This window comes from Chrysemys picta, chromosome 3 (assembly GCF_011386835.1).
Source record: "Chrysemys picta bellii isolate R12L10 chromosome 3, ASM1138683v2, whole genome shotgun sequence".
NCBI classification, from domain to species: domain Eukaryota; kingdom Metazoa; phylum Chordata; order Testudines; family Emydidae; genus Chrysemys; species Chrysemys picta.
The window spans coordinates 127091372-127117492 of NC_088793.1; the positions used below are offsets into that span (position 1 = coordinate 127091372).

The 26121-nt window shown below is 49.8% G+C and overlaps 1 long non-coding RNA gene and 11 other non-coding genes across 13 annotated transcripts in view; 7 read left to right on the forward strand and 5 right to left on the reverse strand.

Annotated features, from left to right (window-relative positions):
• Positions 1 to 3218, reverse strand: part of LOC135982403 (uncharacterized) — an 81493-nt gene extending 78275 nt beyond the window's left edge. For both annotated transcript variants that reach the window (XR_010599749.1, XR_010599750.1), the window contains exons 1-2: positions 2934 to 3218; positions 2425 to 2518 (exon numbers count right to left, since the gene is read on the reverse strand). This is a non-coding gene — a long non-coding RNA (uncharacterized LOC135982403). The remainder of the gene's footprint in view (positions 1 to 2424; positions 2519 to 2933) is intronic.
• Positions 3219 to 11258: 8040 nt separating this feature from the next.
• Positions 11259 to 11329, reverse strand: TRNAG-GCC (transfer RNA glycine (anticodon GCC)). The gene has a single exon. It is a non-coding gene; the product is annotated as a tRNA-Gly (tRNA).
• A 160-nt stretch (positions 11330 to 11489) lies between these two features.
• TRNAV-CAC (transfer RNA valine (anticodon CAC)) lies at positions 11490 to 11562 on the forward strand. Its single transcript has one exon. It is a non-coding gene; the product is annotated as a tRNA-Val (tRNA).
• Positions 11563 to 11833: 271 nt separating this feature from the next.
• TRNAR-ACG (transfer RNA arginine (anticodon ACG)) lies at positions 11834 to 11906 on the forward strand. The gene has a single exon. It is a non-coding gene; the product is annotated as a tRNA-Arg (tRNA).
• A 174-nt stretch (positions 11907 to 12080) lies between these two features.
• Positions 12081 to 12152, reverse strand: TRNAW-CCA (transfer RNA tryptophan (anticodon CCA)). The gene has a single exon. It is a non-coding gene; the product is annotated as a tRNA-Trp (tRNA).
• A 737-nt stretch (positions 12153 to 12889) lies between these two features.
• On the forward strand, positions 12890 to 12962 carry TRNAV-CAC (transfer RNA valine (anticodon CAC)). The gene has a single exon. It is a non-coding gene; the product is annotated as a tRNA-Val (tRNA).
• Positions 12963 to 13227: 265 nt separating this feature from the next.
• On the forward strand, positions 13228 to 13300 carry TRNAR-ACG (transfer RNA arginine (anticodon ACG)). Its single transcript has one exon. It is a non-coding gene; the product is annotated as a tRNA-Arg (tRNA).
• Positions 13301 to 13474: 174 nt separating this feature from the next.
• TRNAW-CCA (transfer RNA tryptophan (anticodon CCA)) lies at positions 13475 to 13546 on the reverse strand. Its single transcript has one exon. It is a non-coding gene; the product is annotated as a tRNA-Trp (tRNA).
• A 737-nt stretch (positions 13547 to 14283) lies between these two features.
• On the forward strand, positions 14284 to 14356 carry TRNAV-CAC (transfer RNA valine (anticodon CAC)). Its single transcript has one exon. It is a non-coding gene; the product is annotated as a tRNA-Val (tRNA).
• Positions 14357 to 14627: 271 nt separating this feature from the next.
• TRNAR-ACG (transfer RNA arginine (anticodon ACG)) lies at positions 14628 to 14700 on the forward strand. The gene has a single exon. It is a non-coding gene; the product is annotated as a tRNA-Arg (tRNA).
• A 174-nt stretch (positions 14701 to 14874) lies between these two features.
• Positions 14875 to 14946, reverse strand: TRNAW-CCA (transfer RNA tryptophan (anticodon CCA)). Its single transcript has one exon. It is a non-coding gene; the product is annotated as a tRNA-Trp (tRNA).
• A 737-nt stretch (positions 14947 to 15683) lies between these two features.
• Positions 15684 to 15756, forward strand: TRNAV-CAC (transfer RNA valine (anticodon CAC)). The gene has a single exon. It is a non-coding gene; the product is annotated as a tRNA-Val (tRNA).
• Positions 15757 to 26121: the final 10365 nt, after the last annotated feature.

Here is a 26121-nt window from a genome sequence, read left to right on the forward strand (position 1 = left end):
AGTTGTTTCAGCACTTGGGCACCTGGCAAATTGGTTGCGCCACATGTCTTACAGTAAAGTGGGAAAAGCACCATAGGTAAGGTTGCACCAGACTCAATTTTTTCATCCAAAATACTCATTTTCACAGATGTCTTCCTCCTTATTTTTTCAATAAAAAGCCTTTCCTATTGTTTTAATTTAATCAGATTTCCTTAAGAATGCGATTTTAGAAATGATATTTTGGTTTGTTGTGTTGCCAACTGCAAGCAGTCAGAAATCATGAGTCAGGCCTCAAAAACCATAAGACTTTAAAAGATAGTAATAAAATGTGGGTTCTTTTTATTTGCCTTCTGGTTTTTGAGCTATTAGGTGATGAGTATGGTATAAAAACCTATATAGAATAGATATTCAGGCTACATTTTCAAGTTTTTCTCCATAAGCAGGTGGGCACAAAATATAGTTTAAAAGAAAATGAAAGCTAATATCTTCCAATGATCACCCAGCTCCAGGAGCAGGGGCTTTAAGAAAAACATCTAGTTTCATGAATTGGCAACACTACATTGCTGGATATTATTAGCTATCTTGCCACCTCGTCAACAGGTACAATTTCATAAGGTCCTTGACATTTAGTCTTTTTAGAGGATGTTTCAAAATGTTCGGGTTTCCCTGATTAGTCAAGGCTATAAGGCTCCAAACTTGCAAATATTTACATACATTTGTACACCTCTGTGCTGTCTGACCAGGATCAATGCCAACCCAGAGTCTATTTCAGGCCTTTGCCTCAGGGAACAATTTATTAAACAGAAACTTGGGCAAAATACCAACAAGGGCAACAGTTCCCAGAGGCTTTCCCCTCACTGCTCTTAACCAGTGTCCTGACCCAGGGATTCCTACTAATTCTCACTCCCCCGGAGTCTCACAACAGAACACACACACACATCCACCCCTCTCTTCCAGGCTTTTATAAGGACAGGTGCTCTTCAGGGTTTTACCTGACCCCTAAACCAACAGCCTCAGCTCAGAGGCAGATGATCATGGGTGGTGGTAATGGAGGTTTGGGGAGCTAATGTTCTCTGCCACGGCCCTGGGGCCAGGCTGTAGTGGGGCTCAGGGCAATGAAGATGGGTGGGCCGGGGCTTGGGGTGACTCAGGCGGGGGCAGCTCAGGTGGGTGGGCTGGGGCTCTGGGCGGCTTGGCCAGGCCAGCTGGGGCTCCTCTGTCCATGGGGGGGGGGGGGGGGGGAAGGAGGGCAGAAGGGGAGGAGTGAGGGCAGGGCCTTGGGTGAAAGGGGTGGGGCAGGTAGCTAGCCTCCCTGAACGGGGGTTCACATGCCACCCATGCAGCAGATAACTCACAAGGTGAACAGGTTTCAGAGTAGCAGCCGTGTTAGTCTGTATCCACAAAAAGAACAGGAGTACTTGTGGCACCTTAGAGACTAACAAATTAATGAGCCCATTTCCCTTTAAAGGGGCCAGTCACCCCGTAAACAGTACTTAACGTTAAAACAAGAGTAGCTCCAATGAAGCCAATGGGGCTATTCAGTCACATGCAAAATTAAGCACGTGTGTAAATGTTTGCAGGGCCTAAGAATACTAAGGGCGTGCACAAGTATATTCCATCCCACTATAGGGAACAGGAAAGACTAATTTAAAAAATAAGGTGGAGCTCATTTGATAAGGCTGGGACTTCCAGTTGCTCTCAGGGTTTTAGTTGCCTTACTGCCATTGAAGTCCAGTGAGTTTGATGCCTAATCCCCTAAAGTGTCTTTGAAAATCCCACCCAAAAATTTACTGACAGACACAAACACACAGAAAAGAGTGGGAAGGAAGGGGGCAAATCACGCAGAACACTGAGCAACAGACATGAATTTTCATGGTCATTCTTTATGCTTAACTTATTGTTGCAGTTTGATACAAGTTCTTGTTCATTCCACATAATCCTGCAGTCTTTGATCCCACCCTCACCCCAAACTCCTACTGACTAGTGTAGGAGTTTTGGATGCGTAAGGACTATGATCGGGCCTATTGTAGCAATTGTTTGATTCTTTTAATGAAAGGATCATTATTTCTCATTACTATTATATGGGCCTCAATTCAGAAAAAGACCCCCATTCATGAAAGTACTTAAGCACAGGCACAAGATTGTCAAAAGCATCTAAGTGCTTTAGGAACATGTATCCTTGTGCTCCTAAATCACTTATGTGCTTTTGAAAATCACACAGATGCTTACAATTAAGCATATGCTGAAGTCCCTTTGAAGTCAATAAGAATTAAGTGCTTTCCTGTATCAGGGCTGTGCTATCTTACTTAATATTACTATCATGTGTCTATTACCGAGTTGACAAAATCAATTTTACTTTGCAAGCATTACACAGTGTTTGAATTACTTAGTTATTGTACATTAGAACTGTTCATATATTTTATAATTTGCATATCGAAACTGTACCTGTCTTTTCTGGGAGAAGATTCAGATCGAATAACTGGCGGTGACTGAGAAAATTGGGATAAATACTCCAACCCATTGTTGGCGAAAATAATTTCTGCAAATGAAAGAGTGTATGAAATGTATTACAAAAAGCAAAACAAACAAATGTGGAACATTAAACTAAACATCACATGTTTTATGTCCTGAAGAGTACTCCTCATCCCTAACTGATGCCTAGGGCTTTGTTTGCACTTGAAGTTACACATTTAATTGTGTGGTTCTACACCCTGATAACCCAGTTAAAGTTGGCAGCATCAAATGCTTGTTCTGGCCCATTTAGTTCTACTGAGACCCAAAGGGATGGGAGTGTGACTAATCCAGAATGCTTTGGCCAGTCTCTTCACCACTAGAGTCATAAAGTTGGATCCCTTTGTTGGTTTTTGTGTTGATTTTAAGAAGTTAACTAGCCTAGAGCACATCCTTCTTAAACAAAGACAAGTCCGGTTTATATACCAAGGTTCTCAACATACTTTTCTTGGAGGTTAACAGCAGGTGGCTCGAAGGAGGGTTTATCACCTGGAGCAGTTATTTATTAATGAGAACCTGAAGACAATCAGTTGCAAAAACACAAATCTTATAAATAGAGCTAGGTGGGAAACAGTTTCCCATCCTGCAAAAATGTAGGTTTTTTGTTGTTGTTTCACAGCTGGATAAAACCAAGACCTTTTGCAGTTCTTCACAAAAACCTAGAGTGGGGGCCTGAGCTCCATGCAGAACATCCCAGGGGTTAGAGCACTCATTTGGAGTGTGGGAGAGCCAGATTCCACTCCCTGCTCTGCCTGATTCAGAGCAGCAGCTTGAAGCTGGGTCTCCCACGTCTCAGGTGAGTGCTCTTACCACCAGGTGGGTATTGTCTCTCTCTTTGGCTTTGACCAATAATTTCCTCCTGCACATGAAAAACCTTCCCAATGAAAGTTGTTTAGAAACTGATATGTTTCCACACAAAAAATTAATGTAGATGAAAAATCTTTTTGTTGGAAAATTCCTAGCCAGCCCCGCTCATAAACAGTTTTAAATACTTTCAGGTGAGGCTATTTGAATATACTAACAGTGGTTAGCTCTGGTGTCAAGAACCACCTTCTCTTCTGGAGATTAAATTAAAGGCTCTGAGGACTAGTCTCAGTCACTTTAAAGAAAATAAAAAGATTCAAATACTCTTGTGAATAAAAGCAGCACATCCAATTCATTATGTTTCTAATAATCAAGTTAATTCATTTTTGAGTATTCAGGCAAGTGCTGGATAGTTGTGAAAATGTTTGTGAATCCCAAACATTCACGGATTTTAGCAGGAACAATTATTCTTTTGATTGTTTGTGCTGAGAGTGTATTATTAAGCAAGTCACCCATTGAAGGCTCTGATCACTTGTATTAGGGAAATCTGTTACCAATGTAATATCTGGTGCCTGACTCAATTTAAGTCAAATGTGTGTTTCTTGTAATAGTTTTAAGTAGATGCCCAGACTCATAGACTTTATAGAGAGCGCTCATATCTCTCCCCAGCCTTCTTTTGGTTAAGCTAAACAAGCCAAGCTCTTTGAGTCTCCGCTCAGAAGGTAGGTTTTCCATTCTTAGGATCATCCTAGTAGCCCTTCTCTGCACCTTTTCCAGTTTGAATTGATCTTTCTTAAACACAGGAGACAAGAACTGCACACAGTGTTCCAGATGAGGTCTCACCCATACCTTGTATAAGGATACTAACACTTCCCTGTCTCCACTGGAAATAGCTTGCCTGATGCATTATATGACTGCATTAGCCTTTTTAACAGCCCCATCACATTGAAGGCTCATAGTCATCTTGTGATCAACCAGTACACCCAGGTCTTTCTCCTCCTCTGTCCCTTCCAACTGATAAATCCCCAGTTTATAGCAACATTTTTTGTTGTTAGTCCCTAAATGCATGAGCTTGCACTTTGCACTGTTAAATTTCATCCCACTTCTATTACTCCAGTTTACAAGGTCATCCAGATCTTCTTGTAGGATATTCCGGTTCTCCTCTTTATTGGCAATACTTCCCAACTCTGTGCCATCCCCTGCAAATTTTATTAGTGCACACTCACTTTTTGTGCCAAGGTCAGTAATAAAAATGTTAAATAAGATTGGTCCCAAGACTGATCCCTGAGGAACTCCACTAGTAATCTCCCTCCAGCCTGACAGTTCACCTGTTAGTATGACCTGTTGTTGTCTCTTCTTTAACCAGTTCCCTACCCACCTTTCAATTCTCATATTAACCCCCATCTTCTCCAATTAACTAATAATTTCCCATGTGGAACTGTATCAAATGCCTTACTGAAATCCAGGTAGATTAGATCTACTTATTTCCTTTGTTTAAAAAATCAGTTATCTTCTGAAAGAAGGAGATCAGGTTGGTCTGGCACGATCTATCTTTTGTCAAACCATGTTGTATTTTATCCCAATTACTATTTACCACTGTGTTCATAACTACTTTCTTTTTCAGAATTTGTTCCAACACCTTGCATGCAAGTGAAGTCAAACTAACAGGCCTGTGGCTGCCTGGATCACTTTCCCCCCTCTTTCTTAAAAATAGGAACTATATTAGCAAATCTTTAGTCATATGGTATGACTTCTGAGTTTAAAGATTCATTAAAAATCCCTGCCATTGTGCTTCCAATTTCATGTGCCAGTTCTTTTAATATTCTTGGATGGATATTTTTCTAGGCCACTAGTATAGTCCCATTAAGATGTTTGAGTTTGACTTCCACCCTGGATGTGGTAACTTCAACTTTTCATATGTTCATTGCAATTAGTCACCCTGCCACTACCCCTAAGCTCTTCATTAGCCTCATTAAAAAGAGAGGCAAAGTATTTGTTTAGGTGTTGGGCCATGCCTAGATAATCTTTAATCTCCACCCCATTTTCAGTGCTTAGCAGTCCCACTTCTTCTTTCCTTTTACTATTAGTTTTAATTCCCTTTGAAAGGTCCAACTCTGCTTGGCTTTTGGTAGTTCTCACTTTATACCTACATTTTTTGACCTCCAGGAGGCCGCTTTCCTTGCTGAGCCACCCCTCTTCCATTCCATGTAGGCTTTCTGCTTTCTCTTAATCACCTGTTTAAGATGCTTGCTCATTCAGTTTGGTCTGCATAACTTCCCTACAGTTTTTCCCTTGCTTGGGATGCAGGCTCCAGATGGCTTCTGAAACTTTGACTTAACCGTAATTCCAAGCCTCCTCCAAGTTCAGATCCTTGAATTCTTTGGTCTAGTCCACTTCCCAAACTAATTCCCTTAATTTATTAAAGCTATCTTTTTTTAAAATCAAGGACCTTTATTGTAGATCTGTTTTTGTTTATCCTTCCATTTAGTTTAAACTGAATTAGCTCATGATCACTCGAACTAAGGTTGTCCTCTACAACCAGTTCTTCTATGAGGTTCTCACTATTCACCAATACCAAATCTAAAATGGCATCACCTCTTGATGGTTCAGCAACTATTTGGTGAAGAAATCGGTCAGCTTTCACATCCAGGAAAATCTTGGCCCTACTGTTATTAGTAGCACTTGTCCTTCAATGTATATCTGGGAAGTTAAAGTCTCCCATGATCACACAATTCCCAGTAGTATTTATTTCAGTAAAAACATTAAAGAGCTCTCTATCCATATCCAAATCAGATCCTGGTGGTCTGTAACACACCCCAAGCAGTATCCCCGAGGAACCTCTGGTAGCTTTCTTCCCCAAAGTGATTTTGGTCCAAATAGACTCTGTCTTATCTATTCAATCACTTCTAATTTCTTTGCAGTCTACCTCATCATTAATACACAATGCTACTCCACCACCTTTGCCTTTATTTCTATCTTTCCTAAACAGCACATACCCTTCAATACCTGTACTCCAGTGATGATTACTATTCCATCATGTTTCTGTTACCCCTATAATATCTGTTTTCACTTCCTGCACCAGTAGTTCTAATTTCTCCGTTTTGATACCCAGGCTCCTTGCATTGGTGTACAAACATCTGAACTGTTGCTGCTTGTCTTCACCTACATTCCTCACCCGATTGGGTACAGTCATTCTCCTGCCAGAGTTGCATATCTGATAGTGCCGATACCAGTGAAGCTAATAATCTTTCCTCTTAATGTCCATTCTTCTACTCATTGCTGTTCCATTCTCCATTGCTCTATCCTTTCTTACTTGATTTTTCTCCCTCTCAATGTGAAAATCGGAGGTGGAAAATACATGAGTGTCTCCCAACATTCTCCTCCGAGTTCCTGGTTTAAAGCTCTTTTAATGAATTGTGCCAACCTCAATCCCAGAAGTTTATTTCCCTCCTTACTCAGGTGGAATCAATCCCAAGAGAACAGTCCTCTGTCGATGAATGCCTCCCAGCGGTCAGACATCCCAAAGCACTCCTTATAGCAACACTGCCTGAGCCATCTGTTGATCATCATCATCTTGCCTCACCTTCGTTCTCCTTTTCTAAGGACAGGTAGAATCCCACTGAAGATCACCCGAGCCTCCATTTCCTTAAGTGTCTTCCCCAGCCTGTCATAGTCTCCTTTGATGTGTTACAGCGAGAATCTAGCTGTGTCATTTGTTCCCACGTGGATGACAATCAGTGGATTCTTTCCTGCTGCCATTAGGATCCTCTTCAGCCTCAGGTCCACATCCCATAACTTAGCTCCTGGCAGACCGCACACCCTTCTGTTCTCCGGATCAGCTCTGGTAACAGGCCTGTCTGTTCTTAGTAGGGAGTCCCCAGTCATGTAGACCTGCCTTTTCCTGGTGACTCTACAGCCTTCCTCCTGTTCTTTCTGGCTGTGAGTCCTCTTGTCTTTTATTCTCCCTTGGAATCTTCTGAGAGTCATCCTGTGTCCTTCTGGGGCTCTGAACTTTGGGGGTGGTGGGTTCCCCCCAACAGTGCCACCTGGAACTGGGGTACCACTGAGCCCTCTGACCCACTAGCCTTGGCTATATTTCACACTGTACTGCTGTGACAAGCTGCAAAGCCCTCCAGCCTGCACTTCCACCAGCATTCATACAGTTACATGCAGTTACATGCAGGCTGTCTGTCCAGCCCCTGCAATGAACCAACAATGGAAAGGCTGCAGCTAGGGCAACTCCCAACTCCCCAGGCACGCACCCCCTCTGGAGTATAAACCCAAAGTTATACCATCTTGCACTGCACAGGGAGCTGTACAGCGTAAGCTCATAAAATTCGCCCCCTCCCTCAGTGTGGAGGGGGATATGCAACAGCTTTTTGCCTCCGAGCTAAGATTCCCATACGCTTCAAACCAACTCACTGGTTTAGATAAAGCAAAAACAAGTTTATTGACTACAAAAGAGGTGTTATGTGATCATAAGTGATAGCAAAGCCAAGCCGATTACTTAGCAAATCAACAAAAAACACAAACTAAGCTTCATATACTAAATAGATTGGATATGAATAGCTGATTCCCACCCTAAGAGATGATACAAGCAGGCTGCAGATTCTTAAGCGGCAAGCTGCACTTGATTTACATCTTGGAATCCCCGGCCCCAGGTGTTTCATTCACAGACTAGAAATCCCGTTAGCCTGGATCAAGCACTTCCCCCACTTCAGTCTTTGTTCCTTAGGTGTTTCCAGGAGTCTTCTTGGGTGGGGAGTGAAGAACCCTGGATGATGTCATTCCCTGCCTTATATAGCTTTTGCATAGGGAGGGAACTCTTTGATCCTGAAGCTTGGTTCCCAGACCAGTCTGTGGAAAAATACTGACATCCCAAGATAGAGTCCAGAGATATATGGTCTCATCACATGTCCTTCTAGAGTAGGGTGACCAGATCACCAAAGAAAAATATCGGGACGCGGGGGGGGGGGGGGTGACGTGGGGGGCGTGCGTCGCGGGGGGGGTGACGTGGGGGGGCGTGGCAGGGGGCGGGGCCAAAAAAAAAAAAAAAAAAAACTTCCTCCGCAAGTGCTGGAGGGAGGCCCGGGAGACTCAGGGGAAGCGCGGGGCCGGGGTGAGTAAGAGTCCGGCCTGGTCCCGAGCAGGCAGGACTCAGTCGGGTGGTAAGGAGAGGAGGGGGGCGGCCCGCGGGGCCAGGCGGCGGTTGTTCTCCCCCCCGGGCAGCGGGACTCGGGAGCAGCCGCTGCTGCAGCTCCCACTGCCGCGGGGGAGGAAGCGGCCATGGCGCTCCGCGGCTGCGGCTCTGGCGCCCCCGAACCCCCCGAGCCGGGGCCTGCTGCGGGGACCCAGTAGCGCGCACGCTGCGCCCAGCCCCTGGCCAGCGTCTGGGCTGCTGCCCAGCTGGTGCTATCCCGCGGCGGCCCTGGAGTGGGGGCAGCAGGCCCCAGCCCCCCCGTCCCGCAGGGGAACGAACGGGGCTGGGCGGCCGATGCCTCCACCCCGGGGCCGCCGCGGGATAGCACCAGCTGGGCAGCCCAGACGTGCCTAGCCAGGGGCTGGGCCCAGCGTACGCGCTGCTGCAGGCCCGGGTTCGGGGGCGCCAGAGCCGCCGAGCGCCATGGCCGCTTCCTCCCCCGTCGCCTGGCCCCGCGGGTCGCCCCCCTCCTCTCCCAACCACCTGAGTCCTGCCTGCACTGCGCCAGGCCGGACTGTTACTCACCCCGGCCCCGCGCTTCCCCGGCGTCTCCCGGGCCTCCCTCCAGCGCTTGCGGAGGGAGGGGGAATGGTGAGCCCGGGGAAGAGGCGGGGATTCGGGGAGGGAGCCAATCGGGGGAGGAGGGGGCGGAGTCGGGGCAGGGGGGGGGGCGCGAGCACTTCCGGGCTCGAGGCTCGGGGCATTTCCTTGTTTGTCCGGTTGTCCCGACCGCATGTCGGTCGGGACGCGGGACAAACAAGGAAATATCGGGACGGTCCCGATAAAATCGGGACGTCTGGTCACCCTATTCTAGAGTCATAACAGCCATTACTTGGAGACAGTCTGTAGTGTTTTCAAGAAGGCTCTGCAGGTGGGAGACAAGCTTCTCCTAAGACTTATTGTTTTTTTCCTAATGGCCCATTGCCCTGAATAGGCCCTTCCCCTCAAACTATCTGGATTGAAAGTATTTTGTCTAGTGGGTGTTACTGAGATGTAACTACATTTGAAATACAGATACTTAGACAATATTCATAATTCCAGATACAAAAATGATACATGCATACAAATAGGATAATCATATTCAGCAAATCATAACTTTTTCAATGCCACCTCACATGACTTATCTTGCATAAAATACACTATAATTATGTCATAATCACATCAAAATAATGTCACTGGGAAGAATATGGGGTGCAGTGTCACACTGGGTATCTCCGTTAGGTCTTCCCTTCTTCTTATAGAAGTAGATGCTCTGCTCTTCATCTGTGCTCTCCCACCTTCAGTTACGGTCTGCTGTGCCCCTTCTTCATTTTCCAGCTCAGCAAATCTGTTCCTAAGCTCTATTTCTCCTTAACTAGCCTGTCTTTTCCTCAGCCTGGTTCTTGTAGACACATGCTTCCACGGACCACTTTCCTGCCCAAGCAGACTCCCCATCCCCAGTCCAGCTTGCATCTGCAAGTCTCGACTTCTCCCTTCCTCCTCTTCTTGCCTTTCCTACATTAACTGCTCAAACCCACTTAGAAAGTGAGTCATAGTTTCTACCTGCATCTCTGAACCTCAGATCTTCTCTTCTATTGTAGTCCAAAAGCCTAATGGGGAGAAATTGTCTCAAGTAAAGTGTACTCCATTTTGCTTATTTTGTTAGCCTTCACTGAGTAAGAAGAAAATGTTTTGGTTTTATTCTTTGCTCTATGCGTTAATTATTGCTTTTAGAAGGATAGAGGTGTCATGGCTGCAGTTCTTGCTTTGTGAATTATTTACTGTTTTGTGTGTGAGTGAAGAATGTATGGCAGGCTAACAGACACCAGCATAGATGGGCTGGATGGTTGAGAGGGGAGTGGAGAATCTGAGAGGCACTAACTGTATTATAAAAAATCACCTGGATATGAGATTGATGACCCTAAAGAAAAGGCATATGCTCAAAGGACAAAGGAAAGAGTGGAGCCAGAGGAACAAGATGGGAAACAGCTGAAGGAGTTCCCAGTAACAACCCAAACTGATGCTGATTGGGAGCAACCTGGATTAACAGCTCTGGTGTGACACAGCAAGGTCCATACACTTGAATGGGAACTTATTACTAGAAAAGAAGGGTATATTGCCATGGGACTTTGGGTTTGTTCAGCATCAACAGTAGAGCTTCTTATAAAGATGACAGCCAGAGTTCTAGCAGGCGGCACAGCACACAAACAAACCTGCTTGGGTCATGTACTTGTGCGGCTTGCACATCTGGTCATCTACCCTGTATATTCCATTGCTTGGGTCACCACTGATGCTCCCTGTATACTGGCTGCAGCCCTCGCACCTATGCTTCTGGCATGAGGCAGCCAACAACAACTATGCGACGGCCCATACTTGGTGGACGTAGGCCTCCGTTCCCCGCATTCTCCTTCTGAACTCCCATTCAAACTCCCCTGTTTAAAGCTCTGTTTGCTGGCTCCTGTGCCACTGCCTGACCAAATTGCCACATATATAGGCCCCCTGATCAAGGAAGCCTGAGGCCCTAATCACAGCCCTGTTCCTCTCCCAACACAATAAACCCTACACGAATTACTAGCAAGTCTGAAAAGTGAGAGGCATGTATTGCAGTGCAGACTTGGCTCCTTGAATAATAAAAAGCATACACAGGGTCAAATGGTCTCTGTAGTTCTACACAAGGTAATTCAATATATTAAAGAACGAATGCAGCTCTGATTGAAATGATGGGGGGGGAGCCGCTGGCGAACCAAGCACACCAAAAGAGCTGGGGCCCCCGCAAGAGAGTGGCTGCATTGGCCGTGAATCGAACACGGGCCTCCCGCGTGGCGGGCGAGAATTCTACCACTGAACCACCAATGCCCTGTTCCTTTGTGTCTGCAAGTGGAGGCAGTGCTTTCCGCCAAGGGCTTTGGGCAACGCCTGCCAGGCTCCTTCTGCCTCTTGCCAGGGCCAGAGGTGGCCTTCGGGCCAGCCAAAGGGGGCCGCTGCTGCCTCTGTACCCAGTGGCAGCTGGCCCTCGGTTTCTGTAGTGTAGCGGTTATCACGTTCGCCTCACACGCGAAAGGTCCCTGGTTCAAAACCAGGCAGAAACAGCCTTGCTTTTGCTTTTGCTTTTGCTCTCGCTCCCGACGAAGTGGAAAAAAACAGGCTTTCACAAGGTGCGTGGGCCGGTGCTCGGCGCCCAGATGCGGAATTGCATCCTCTCCGTTGCTGGTCTGTGCCCGCTGCTGCCTTTCCTCTTGCATTCTCTCCTGCGCTGGCGGGAGAGGAATGCGGGGCTGAGAGAGAGAGGGGCTGCCCTCATGCTACCGTTCCACCTCTCTTAGGCAGCGCGGCCACACCAGGAAAAAGGCTGTGTCCCGGGGGCCAGTGGCGCAACGGATAACGCGTCTGACTACGGATCAGGAGATTGCAGGTTCGACTCCTGCCTGGCTTGTGGCACGTGCCCCTGCTGTCCATCTGGTGTGGTGGCCCTGCTTTTGCGCCTCCCTTTGACTTCTTTCAAAGAAAAAGCAAGCTCATTGGGCCCTGCACGGGGCTGCTAAAAGCCAGGGCCACAGCCCTTTCGGGAAGGACACTCTCCCCAAGTAAGGCGCACCAGTCACCTGCCTGACCCCGATGTGATTTGAACACACCACCTTCTGATCTGGAGTCAGATGCGCTACCGTTGCGCCACGAGGCCAGCTGGTGGCATGGAGAGCTTTTGGCAGTTCGGAGAGTGGGGGTGGAAGGGCAGAATGACTTTCCTTTGTGTTGCGTGAGCCAGGACTTACCATGCCCACCATCCAAGCAAGCCGCCGGGATGGGAACCGCACCCACAGGCCTGAGAAGTGACCCGTCGGGCCCTTCCCTCAGGGTGAAGCAGGCTCCTGAGCCGTATGCGGGTTCACCTGGTGGCCGGAGTTCTCCCAGCCCACGCACATGCACATGCTCCAGCCCCCGGCTTAAGAGCGGGAAGGGGCTGAATACTCCACCTGAAACTGCATGCTTCTCAGCAAGCTGCTCTTGGCCCCACGGCAGGACTCCTCGAAAAGAAAGGAAAGGACAAAGAAGAGCAGCACCCCTGCCAAGAGGCCCCTTCAAGAACCTCAGCAAATAAAGCGCACCTTGGCGCTCAGAGGCATAGGGCGGGGAGCCGCTGGCGAGCCAAGCACACCAAAAGAGCTGGGGCCCCCGCAAGAGAGAGGCTGCATTGGCCGTGAATCGAACACGGGCCTCCCATGTAGCGGGCGAGAATTCTACCACTGAGCCACCAATGCCCTGTTCCTTTGTGTCTGCAAGGGGAGGCAGTGCTTTCCGCCAAGGGCTTTGGGCAACGCCTGCCAGGCTCCTTCTGCCTCTTGCCAGGGCCGGAGGTGGCCTTCGGGCCAGCCAAAGGGGGCCGCTGCTGCCTCTGTACCCAGTGGCAGCTGGCCCTCGGTTTCTGTAGTGTAGCGGTTATCACGTTCGCCTCACACGCGAAAGGTCCCTGGTTCAAAACCAGGCAGAAACAGCCTTGCTTTTGCTTTTGCTCTCGCTCCCGACGAAGTGGAAAAAAACAGGCTTTCACAAGGTGCGTGGGCCGGTGCTAGGCGCCCAGATGCGGAATTGCATCCTCTCCGTTGCTGGTCTGTGCCCGCTGCTGCCTTTCCTCTTGCATTCTCTCCTGCGCTGGCGGGAGAGGAATGCGGGGCTGAGAGAGAGAGGGGCTGCCCTCATGCTACCGTTCCACCTCTCTTAGGCAGCGCGGCCACACCAGGCAAAAGGCTGTGTCCCGGGGGCCAGTGGCGCAACGGATAACGCGTCTGACTACGGATCAGGAGATTGCAGGTTCGACTCCTGCCTGGCTTGTGGCACGTGCCCCTGCTGTCCATCTGGTGTGGTGGCCCTGCTTTTGCGCCTCCCTTTGACTTCTTTCAAAGAAAAAGCAAGCTCATTGGGCCCTGCACGGGGCTGCTAAAAGCCAGGGCCACAGCCCTTTCGGGAAGGACACTCTCCCCAAGTAAGGCGCACCAGTCACCTGCCTGACCCCGATGTGATTTGAACACACAACCTTCTGATCTGGAGTCAGATGCGCTACCGTTGCGCCACGAGGCCAGCTGGTGGCATGGAGAGCTTTTGGCAGTTCGGAGAGTGGGGGTGGATGGGCAGAATGACTTTCCTTTGTGTTGCGTGAGCCAGGACTTACCATGCCCACCATCCAAGCAAGCCGCCGGGATGGGAACCGCACCCACAGGCCTGAGAAGTGACCCGTCGGGCCCTTCCCTCAGGGTGAAGCAGGCTCCTGAGCCGTATGCGGGTTCACCTGGTGGCCGGAGTTCTCCCAGCCCACGCACATGCACATGCTCCAGCCCCCGGCTTAAGAGCGGGAAGGGGCTGAATACTCCACCTGAAACTGCATGCTTCTCAGCAAGCTGCTCTTGGCCCCACGGCAGGACTCCTCAAAAAGAAAGGAAAGGACAAAGAAGAGCAGCACCCCTGCCAAGAGGCCCCTTCAAGAACCTCAGCAAATAAAGCGCACCTTGGCGCTCAGAGGCATAGGGCGGGGAGCCGCTGGCGAGCCAAGCACACCAAAAGAGCTGGGGCCCCCGCAAGAGAGGGGCTGCATTGGCCGTGAATCGAACACGGGCCTCCCATGTAGCGGGCGAGAATTCTACCACTGAGCCACCAATGCCCTGTTCCTTTGTGTCTGCAAGGGGAGGCAGTGCTTTCCGCCAAGGGCTTTGGGCAACGCCTGCCAGGCTCCTTCTGCCTCTTGCCAGGGCCGGAGGTGGCCTTCGGGCCAGCCAAAGGGGGCCGCTGCTGCCTCTGTACCCAGTGGCAGCTGGCCCTCGGTTTCTGTAGTGTAGCGGTTATCACGTTCGCCTCACACGCGAAAGGTCCCTGGTTCAAAACCAGGCAGAAACAGCCTTGCTTTTGCTTTTGCTTTTGCTCTCGCTCCCGACGAAGTGGAAAAAAACAGGCTTTCACAAGGTGCGTGGGCCGGTGCTAGGCGCCCAGATGCGGAATTGCATCCTCTCCGTTGCTGGTCTGTGCCCGCTGCTGCCTTTCCTCTTGCATTCTCTCCTGCGCTGGCGGGAGAGGAATGCGGGGCTGAGAGAGAGAGGGGCTGCCCTCATGCTACCGTTCCACCTCTCTTAGGCAGCACGGCCACACCAGGCAAAAGGCTGTGTCCCGGGGGCCAGTGGCGCAACGGATAACGCGTCTGACTACGGATCAGGAGATTGCAGGTTCGACTCCTGCCTGGCTTGTGGCACGTGCCCCTGCTGTCCATCTGGTGTGGTGGCCCTGCTTTTGCGCCTCCCTTTGACTTCTTTCAAAGAAAAAGCAAGCTCATTGGGCCCTGCACGGGGCTGCTAAAAGCCAGGGCCACAGCCCTTTCGGGAAGGACACTCTCCCCAAGTAAGGCGCACCAGTCACCTGCCTGACCCCGATGTGATTTGAACACACAACCTTCTGATCTGGAGTCAGATGCGCTACCATTGCGCCACGAGGCCAGCTGGTGGCATGGAGAGCTTTTGGCAGTTCGGAGAGTGGGGGTGGAAGGGCAGAATGACTTTCCTTTGTGTTGCGTGAGCCAGGACTTACCATGCCCACCATCCAAGCAAGCCGCCGGGATGGGAACCGCACCCACAGGCCTGAGAAGTGACCCGTCGGGCCCTTCCCTCAGGGTGAAGCAGGCTCCTGAGCCGTATGCGGGTTCACCTGGTGGCCGGAGTTCTCCCAGCCCACGCACATGCACATGCTCCAGCCCCCGGCTTAAGAGCGGGAAGGGGCTGAATACTCCACCTGAAACTGCATGCTTCTCAGCAAGCTGCTCTTGGCCCCACGGCAGGACTCCTCAAAAAGAAAGGAAAGGACAAAGAAGAGCAGCACCCCTGCCAAGAGGCCCCTTCAAGAACCTCAGCAAATAAAGCGCACCTTGGTGCTCAGAGGCATAGGGCGGGGAGCCGCTGGCGAGCCAAGCACACCAAAAGAGCTGGGGCCCCCGCAAGAGAGGGGCTGCATTGGCCGTGAATCGAACATGGGCCTCCCATGTAGCGGGCGAGAATTCTACCACTGAGCCACCAATGCCCTGTTCCTTTGTGTCTGCAAGGGGAGGCAGTGCTTTCCGCCAAGGGCTTTGGGCAACGCCTGCCAGGCTCCTTCTGCCTCTTGCCAGGGCCGGAGGTGGCCTTCGGGCCAGCCAAAGGGGGCCGCTGCTGCCTCTGTACCCAGTGGCAGCTGGCCCTCGGTTTCTGTAGTGTAGCGGTTATCACGTTCGCCTCACACGCGAAAGGTCCCTGGTTCAAAACCAGGCAGAAACAGCCTTGCTTTTGCTTTTGCTTTTGCTCTCGCTCCCGACGAAGTGGAAAAAAACAGGCTTTCACAAGGTGCGTGGGCCGGTGCTAGGCGCCCAGATGCGGAATTGCATCCTCTCCGTTGCTGGTCTGTGCCCGCTGCTGCCTTTCCTCTTGCATTCTCTCCTGCATGGAATTGAAAAAGGTTCAGAAAAGGGCAACAAAATGATTAGGGGTATGGAACGGCTTCTGTATGAATAAAGATTAATAAGACTGGGACTTTTCAGCTTGGCAAAGAGATGGCTAAGGGGAGATACGATTGAGGTCTATAAAATCATTATTGGTGTAGAGAAAGTAGATAAGGAAGTGTTGTTTACTACTTCTCCTAACACAAGAACTAGGGGTTACCAAATTAAATTAATAAACAGCAGGTTTAAAACAAATAAAAGGAAGTATTTCTTCACACAATGCACAGTCAACCTGTGGAACTCCTTGCCAGAGGATGTTGTGAAGGCCAAGACCATAACAGGGATCAAAAAAGAACTAGATAAATGAATGGAGGATAGGTCTATCAATGGCTATCAGCCAGGATAGGCAGAAATGGCATCCCTAGCCCAGGGGCAGGCAAACTTTTTGGACTGAGGGCCACATTGGGTTTTGGAAATTGTATGGAGGGCCGATTAGGCAAGGCTGTGCCTCCCCAAACAGCCAGGCGTGGCCCGGCCCTGCCCCCTATCCGACTCCCCCCCTCGCTTCTTGCCCCTGACGGGCCCCCCCGGCCTCCTGCCCCATTCAACCCCCTCTGTTCCCTGACTGCCCACCCGGGACCCCTACCCCATCCACCCCCCCTCTCTGTCCCCTGACAGCCCCCAGAACCCCAGCACCTGACTGCCCCCCACTGCCCCATCCAACTCCTTGTCATGGAGTGTGGGGGAGTCAGGGCCCTGCACCCCACACTTCCTGCAATTCACTGTGACTCTCAGCCAGACAATAAAACAAGGTTTATTAGTCTACACGAACAGAGTCCCAAGCAGGGCTTGTAAGTACAACCAGGGCCCCTCAGCCAGGTCCCTCTGGGGGGCAAGGATCTTAGACCCTAGACTTGGATTCCCTGCCTCTTCCCAGGCAGCCCAAAACTGAAACAACAACAACAACAACAAAAAACCCCTCCAGCAGGCTCTCTCCCTTTGTCCAGTTTCCCTTTGTACTGTCCCTCACCTAAAGTCATCCCCTGCTCTCCCATCCCCCATGCAGACAGTTCCAGCAAAACTAAACGACATTCCCAGGTCAATGCACCCCGCTCCCTACTGCATCACACCCCTCCTCTCATTCCTGACTGCCCCCCCCCACGGGACTCCTGCCCCATCCAACCACCCCTTCTCCCTGTCCCCTGACTGCCCCCAGAACCCCTGCCCCTGACTGCCCCCCGTTCCCCCTCTCCTTCCTGACTGCCCCCTGGGACCCCTGCCCCCATTCACCCCCCGTTTCCTGCCCTGTGACCATCCTGACCCCTATCCACACCCCTGCCCCCTGGCTACCACCCCGAACTCCCCTGCCCTCTATTCAACCCCCCCGCCCCCGCTCCCTGCCCCCTTACCGCGCTGCCTGGAGCACTGGTAGCTGGTGGTGCTACAGCCGCGCCGCCTGGCTGAAGCCAGCCACGCCACCACACAGCACAGAGCACTGGGTCAGGCTGGGCTCTGCAGGTGCGCTGCCCCAGGAGCTCACAGCTCCGCCACGCGGAACATTGTGCCGGCGGCGCAGTGAGCTGAGGCTGCGGGGGAGGGGGAACAGCAGGGGAGGGGCCAGGGGCTGGCCTCCCAGGGCAGGAACTCAGGGTCCGGGAAGGAGGGTCCTGCAGGCCGTATGCGGCCCGCGGGCCATAGTTTGCCCACCTCCGCCCTAGCCTCTGTTTTCCAGAAGCTGGGAATGGGTGACAGGAGATGGATCACTTGATGATTACCTGTTCTGTTCATTCCCTCTGGGGCACCTGGCTCTGGCCACTGTCGGAAAACAGGATACTGGGCTAGATGGACCTTTGGTGTGTTCTTATGTTATAGTGGGGGTGCTGAGAGCCATTGAACCAGACTGTAAACCCTGTATATAATGGAAACCACTTCAAGTCAGGGGGTGCTGCTGCACCCCCCGCACCCATACTTCCAGCACCTATGCATGGGAGCAAGGATAGTTTGGGTCTCCCAGGATCACTATTGGCATTTCAACATCATCAGTGATTATTTTGCGATCTGGAAAGAAAGTCCCTGATTGGGAGCTTTCTGAACAGACCACACTGATGTTGGTGAAACACCCCATGATCCACTAGAGCAGGGGTCGGCAACCTAGGGCACGCGTGCCAAAGACCGCACGCGAGCCGATTTTGAGTGGCACGCAGCTCCCTGCCGTGGTCCCGGCCCCCAGCCCCACTCAGCCTCCCCGCCCACCGCTCTCCCCTGCGGGGGCAGGAGGCAGAAGCTTGGTCCTGCGACAGCCAAGCTTCCCCCCTCCCCCGCTTCTTCCCCCAGCGTGGTGCTTTCCTGCCCCTCCCTGCCACCGATCAGCTCATGGCCCTTGCGAGGGGGAGGGGAAGGAGTGGCAATGTGTTCGCTGCTCCGTAGAGGAGGCAGAGAAGAGGTAGGGATGGGGCCTTGGGGAAAGGGGTGGAACAGGACATATCCCTTCCAGCCCCCTGCCGTGAGCCGCTCAGGGCAGGGGGCTGGGAGCACCCCCACGAGCCGAGCACCCCAGACCTCTGCCCTGACCCTGAACCCCCCGCACACCCAGCCTTCTGCCCTGCACCCCCCCATACACCAGCCTTCTGCCCTGATCCCTGAACCCCCCCACATCCCCACTGCCCTCTGTCCTGACCTCCGACCCCCCCACCAGCCTTCTACCCTGCACCCCCACATCCCCCAGCCCTCTGCCCTGACCCCCCGCCCCACACACACACCCTTCTCTGGGTGATTCCACACAAACAGGTAGCAGTCTGGCATTGCCAGCTTTCACAGAACTATCGCCACTCGTTTCTCCACTATTAGAAAAGGTCTCATGTTAGTATTGCTGCACTTCTGGGCTGGGAAAAGCTCTGCACACAGTTCCTGGAAAGTGACCTTCCACATCTGAAAGTTCTGCAGCCATTGCTTGTCATCCCATAGCTGCATAAGGATGCAATCCCATATCAGTGCTTGTTTCCTAGGACCAGAAATGGTGCTCCACAGCGACCGGGAATTGTTTCATTCTATGGCTTGCAACAGGGCTGTTTCAATGACATGGCAATGTTCCACATGGCAGCTCTTGTCTCAGCTCTGGAAATACTGCAGGATAAGGCATGAGGTGATTGTAATGCTCACATTAAGAGTACACAGCTGAGCGGGGTCCATGCTTCTCAGGCTATGGCATATGCGCAGCTAAGGTGTGAAAAAACATGGGTTGTTTGCCGTTGATATCAGGGGAGGAAGGGTGGAAACTGCATCATGGGAGGTCAAAGCCATGTTCCCATTTCCCCCTGCGACAATGTTTTGGTCCCATGAGGCATTGCAAGCCCAACCCCAAACTCCCTGCAACCAGTTGCACTGCTCCACCGACACAATGAGTGTGATGTGGACATGCCCGACTGACTTAATTACTGCAGTGGCTGGATGACGACTTAAATCAAGTTGACTTATCTTTGTAGTATAGACATGTCCTTTGTTAAAAATGTTATTTCCCTTGTGACTCAGTTTTAACTATGGTTTAGTTCAGGGGTCCCCAATGCAGTGCCCGTGGGCGCCATGGTGCCTGCCGGGGCATCTCAGTGCGCCCACGTACTGGCCGGCAGGGGAGCATCCGCCGAAATGCCGCCGAGAAGCAGCGTCATCCAGAGGCATCGTTGCCGAAATGCCGCCGATTTTCGGTGGCATTTAGGCAGCAACACCTCTGGATGACGCTGCTTGTCGGCGGCGATGCCTATTGACATTGCTGCTTATCGACGGCATTTCGGCGGATGCTCGTCCGCCCCCACCGTCCTCCGTGGCTCGTCATCTGGCGCCTGCCAGACAAAAAAGGTTGGGGACCACAGGTTTAGTTTATCACAGCTCTATAGGTTTTGTCCTACTCTTCTGTGATTAATCTTTCCAGTATTTTCCTGAGTGCTGCAGTTTAGCTTTGCCAGCTTTCTATTTCCTGGATCTCCGCTAGATTCCTTTGTGAATAAAGGTGTTATATTTGCTCATATTTTCAGCTCTTTGGGATCTTTCTTCTTTCTAAAGGAATTTGATATGGAGGAATCTATATTGTTAAAATGAAGCAGCGTGCTTTAGTAGTAGTTTTTTCTTCATTATATCTGGACATGCACCAGGTTTTTCTAACAGTCCTTGCAATTTTAGATGAGTTGGAGGTCTGGTTTTCCTTTCTGTGGTCTCTCCTTCCCTGCTTTCCAGACCGACTTGGCATGTAAGCAGCAAAAGTTTACAGCAAGTGCCAACACTCCCACAGATTGTGCTTAGAAAGACTATAAAAGCTTTTAAGAAGGCCTATGAAAAGCTGGAGTGGTTTTTTTTAAAGCAGGTGATAACATGTATCAAGGATCATTTGCACAGTGCTCATTGTATTTAAATGGTAGCAAAGTGCACCCTTTATAAAAGCAAGGTTAGATCTGGAGCTGTAGTCTTAAGTTTCCAAATCTAGAAAAGGCAATGCCTGTGCCAGCTTGAGAAAACCTTACACTCCACCAGTGATGTGCTGCCAATATTTTAAAAAGGGACTTAAAAAAAACTCCAAACATTTCTCTTACCCTGTGACAAACCACATGCACCAGGAGTTTGTGTGTTTGCACAGAGAACTGGTGAAGAACTGGGGAATCTGTTCATTTTTCTTCCCATATGAACAAAACTGCCTTGTTTTAAACCATAACCGAGAAGGGACAGCACCACAAGACTAGCACATCTAGCTTATTGGCAGCAATGTGGTGTTCAACTTGTGCAACCTGAAGAGGTTATATGTGTGTATACGAAGACCTTTTATGAGGGTTATAATTAATTTTGGTGAACTTGCTTAGGTATAATCACTAAGAAGTAAGTACTCATAAGAAAGTGATTCTCATTCAAGAGAGAGATTCAGTCAGAATGGGCTTCACTGATGATATATACTCACCTCCTAACATAAATTGTAAACCAGGCATTTCTCCAAGGGCTAATTCAGACAAACAGAAAATACTTACCAGTAATATATTTCAATTGTCTTCAGTGCAATGCAGTAACTGGAAACAAAGAGGAGAACCAACATCATGTAGTCAGCCAGCTCTCTGAGTACCATCATACGTGATCCATAGCATTCAAAACTTAGACAGATTCCAATTACTAGCAACTGGAGTAGGGTGACCCGATAGCAAGTGTGAAAAATCGGGACAGGGTGTGTGTGTGTGTGTGTGTGGGGAGGCAATAGGCAATATCAAGACAAAGCCCCCAATATCGGGACTGTCCCTATCAAATTGGGACATCTGGTTACCTTAAACTGGAGCAATGTAAATAAGTGCTTCTATGAATAATAAAGCTAATAATGATTGCATTTAATATCACTAGGAACCAAGATGCAATAATTTTATACTGGAGAAAAAGTACTGGAACAGCCTTAGACTGAAAATAATTTCTATTTCAGAACAGCTGATCCTGATCTAGTCAACCAGACAAATGAGTATCTGTCAAATGGTAAGTGAGACTAGACTGTCACCAAAGAGGCTAACCTCCGTTCCCCTTTGCAGCATCATCCTCTGGCGTCAGATAAACTCCTGAACCACATTGATGGTGATTTAGTTATAACACCTTGGTATGTGGATAACAATATAGCTTCTATCACTGAATTAATATCTCATAATGAAACCTGCATAATTACTCATTGTGCTTTTTTGGTTGATTTATTTTACCCTAAAAGTTAACTCCCGCACCATCCCCAGCAATTGTGGGGTATTATTGGCACATGCACTTGGCAAAAAATATAGCCTATCAAGATGGAAAATAATCTGTCCTTCTTTATTGTTTCAGCTGAATGGTGCAGCTATTAATCCTACCATGGCATTGCCAGTTCATCTATGTGCTGGCATATACCCCACAGACTAACTTCCATCAATGGAAAAGGGGTGACTTCATGTTCAAAATCTTTTTGTATTAGCAGATCCCAGTGTGGTTTCCAGGATTTAACAGCTGGGTATGGTGAAAAAATTGCTGTCGTAGAGAAAGTGGGAAACTGTCTCAATCATTCTAACATATGCCCAGATGCAAGGAATTTTAAATTTAATATACTTTACCAGGGGGTCAAATTGTGCTCTTCCTATGGGCATAAGTCAGAACCAATTTAGCCCTAAAGATGCAATGATCTGGTGCATTTAAATGGTCAAATTCTATTCTCAGTTGCACCCATGTGTAGAAGAAGGGACTCACTGCTGAGGCAACCCCTAAAGGCTGAGCTTTCTACACCAGCTCTTTCTTCTCTAGCAGCCCCTGCTGACAGTCACTCTGATCTCGTGGTGGTTGGCCTCTTTTCGTGACTCACCAGGTCATGCTTTAGTTCCTCTCCTTCTGGCGTAACAGAAAGTCCAGCAGAAAATCCGGTGTCCTTACATCTGATCCTCAGACCCCACTCTCAGCCCCCAGGTCTTTACAAATCTTTCCAATCATCCTTATGCCCTGAGGTCAGGGGCTTCATGCCACCTTCCCGCTGGCTGGTTAGGAAAGCCAGGCCCACCCTCTACACCAGCTGGGCTCCAGGTCAGGGACCCTATGATGGGCAGCCAAGGCCTATTCCATCAGACACCTTGCCGCTGCCTCCCTGGACTCCTTCCTACCACTAGCTTTTCCCCCATTCCCTTCCTGGGCTCTTTGTAATGAACAGCACCTCCCAGGGCTTCTCCCCAGAAGTCCAGTTCCTGTCCTTGTGTCAGGGTCTGTGATGAATGAGAGGTGGGGTAGCTCCCTTTTATGGACACCCAGCCAGCCAGTTAGCTATAAAGTCCCACCTGGTGGCTGTTCTCTGCTTGTTTTACCTGTAAAGGGTTAAAAAAGTCCCTGCATATGTAAGCGGGAGAATGGTCCTGCTATTGTGGGGAACTTTCCTGGCTTCTGCACTACCCTAGTGAAGTGGACTAGCGAAAGGATCTGAGTCCTCGCTCCCACTTCCTTTACCCAGAGGCCTCCCTGCCCATGAGGACTCCCCTTCCACTCTCCTGTCTGGCAGAGTCCTTGTAACCCCAACAAGGCTGGTCCCAGGATTCCTGTGGGGGTCGACCTCCAACCTTGCAATAGTGGTCACCTAGGACAGGGGCTAGGGTGTCCCCACTCTGGGGTGCTCTCTCTGCACTGGACACTTCCCTGACCCACTGATCATTACATACAATTTAAAGCAAATACAATTTATTTAACCAGCAATTAATTTGAAAAAGAATAAGGAAAAATGGGAAAGGTTAAAGGAAAACACATCACCCAGCTCTGTGGCAGGGAACATTACAAACAGTGTCTCTGTAATGTCAAGCAGTTCACAGTCTGTTCCTTGTAGGTCCCAGGCCTCCTTCTCAGGACCTGGCTGTGCTGCAGGGATGCTGGGGGTTGGACACTTGCTCTGGTGGTGGCCACACACTTCCAGGCTTTGGGTGGCGGGACCCTTCTTCCCAGCGTCAGCCCCCTGTCGGGTTAAGATCCCCCTCCCAGTCTGGCCTGCAAGGACCCTTGGCTGGGGGTGTCTTTCTGCGCTGGGCCCTTTGTCCAGGGTCCCCCCTTGGCTGGCCCCAGTTGCTTACCGCACCCGGCTCCAGACTGCTCCAACCTCAGCCCCAGCTCCACTGTTCTAGCTCCGGCTCCATTCTGGCTCAGCACTGATGCTGCTGCTCTGCCTCCAGCCCCCTGGGCTGCTTCTCTTGCCCCTCTGGCTGCAGCCCTGCTCCCAGCACAGGATCTGCTCCCTGGGCTGCTTTTCTGGCCCCTCTGGATCTGGCACAGCTCTGCTCCCCAGCTCAGCTTGGGCCCCTGCTTTCTCCTTATCTCAGCCCCACTCTGTCTGACCCAGGCAATTCCAGCTCACACGGAGGAGGACGGGACCCCCTGGCCTCCAGACTCCCTGATTAGCTTGCCCACCCTGTCAATCAGGCTGACCTGGACATTGGCCTCTCCCCATTGTTTCTGGGGACTGTCAGTCTCAGGGTCCTGATTTCCCATCGACCCCTCCCCTTTTAGTGCTGGGAGCTAGCCAACCAAAACACCCCCACTGAGTTTTAGTAAGGGGACAATAGTCCCCTTACACATAGGTAAAAGAAAGGGAGTGGGCAACTGACCAAAAGAGCCAATGGGCCATCTAGAACTTTTTAAAATTGGGGAAAAAAAACTTCCCTTTGTCTGTGTGTTGTGGTTCTCCAGAGAGAGGGGACAGAGCAGAGACCGGGCTGGGACTATGCTGTAAAAAGCTTTTTGTCAGGTATGGAACTCATCAGATTCTACCTAAATCCTACTCATAAATCAGAAAATGTCTAGAAAGACGTGATTAGGTTTATTTCTGTTTATTTCTTATTAGCTTGTGGACTCCTCTGTGCTAACCCCAAATGCTTTTTGTTTTGCTTGTAACCTTTATGCTGGACCTCTAGAAGGTTATTCTTGATGTTTAATTTTTGTAAGTGGGTTTTTAAATCTAGCAAAAGCCTAAGTTCCAGATGTATTTTCTTTTTGTTTTTAATAAAATTTACCTTTTTAAAGAACAGGATTGGATTTTTGGTGTCCTAAGAGGTTTGTGCATGTTGTTTAATTAGCTGGGGCAACAGCTAATTTCCTTTGTTTTCTTTCTCAGCTCTTCCCCGGGGGGGAGTGGGGGTGGGGGGTGAAAGGACTTGAGGGTATCCCACAGGAAGGAATTCCCAAGTGCTCCTTCCTGGGTTCCAAGGGGTTTTGCATTTGGGTGGTGGCAGCATCTACCCATCCAAGGTCAGAGAGAAGCTGTAAGCTTGGGAGTTTAATACAAGCCTGGAGTGGCCAGTATTAAATTTAGAATCCTTGCCGGCCCCCACCTTTTGTACTCAAAGTGCCAGAGTGGGGAATTAGCTTTGACAGGGTCAGACACAGGAGCTTGCTCCAGTTCTGTGACTTCCACGTATCTTCCCTGCTGGGCTTCCTCCTCACCCTGAAGACGACTTCTTGTTCCCCACTGGTCTCTCTACTACCAAGAGTGATGGCAGATTTCTTCTCTTTGTCCCTGCAGCCTCTCAAACTTTAGTTCAAAGTCCCCTTAGGTTTTACTGCCTCCTGGGTTTCACTGCTTCTGGCTTCCTCCTGGCTCAGGACAGTCCACCTCTAGCCCCAGGCTTCACTGTTCATGGCTGCCCAGGCTTCCTTGAGGCTCAAGACCCACTGCTCCAGGCTTCTCTCTGCCTTTAGCCCAATGGAAGAAACTCCCAGCTCTCTCTCTCTCTCTCTCTCTCTCAACTTGGTCTTGTCCCTGGCCTTTTCCCCACTGCCCTGTTCGCCTTCCTTTATGAAGACTGTAACAATGCTGGCTTTGGTGGGACACAACTGAGATTATCAATTCAGGACAAATTGCTTAGAGCAGGGCAGTTACAGCCCAAGGCTGGGGTTCCTTTACCATTAAGGCACACCGAACCAGCCAAACAGAGAGGACGTTGGTTTTACCCCACTGGCTAACGATAAGTCATACAAGCAATTCCCTTAGACACTCCAGTTTCGCAGTATCACCACCAGTGCCACTCGTTATGGGGATGAATGGTTATGAAAACCAATACCCCAGTAAAAAGAAAAAGGTTCTTCCAATCCCAAGGGACCAAGCCCCTGACCCAGGTCAATATACAAGTCAGATCTTACCCACAAATCATGCTGTTGCTAATCCTTTAGAATCTAAAATCTAAAGGTTTATTCATTAAAAAAAAAGAAATATAGAAGAGAGCTGAAATTGGTTAAATGGAATCAATTACATGCAGTAATGGCAAAGTTCTTGGTTCAGGCTTGTAGCAGTGATGGAATAAACTGCAGGTTTAAATCAAGTCTCTGGAGTACATCCACAGTTGGGATGGGTCATTCAGTCCTTTGTTCAGAGCTTCAGTTTGTAGCAAGGTTCCTCCAAAAGTAAGAAGCAGGATTGAAGACAAAATGGAGAGGTTTCCAGGGCTTTTTATATTCTCTGCCCTGTGGAAGGACACCCCTTTGTTCTTATTGTGGAAAATCACGGCAGCAAGATGGAGTTCGGAGTCACATGGGCAAGTCACATGTTCGTGTATGACTCAGTTTGCAGGCCGACGCCATTGTTTACATGTTAGTTTGAATGTTTCCAGGAAAGCTCAGATGTGGATTGGCGTCTGCCAAAGTTCACTGTTAAGTGTTTCCTGATTGGGCACTTACCTAGAATATTCCTTTCTCAAGAAGCTGACCAAAT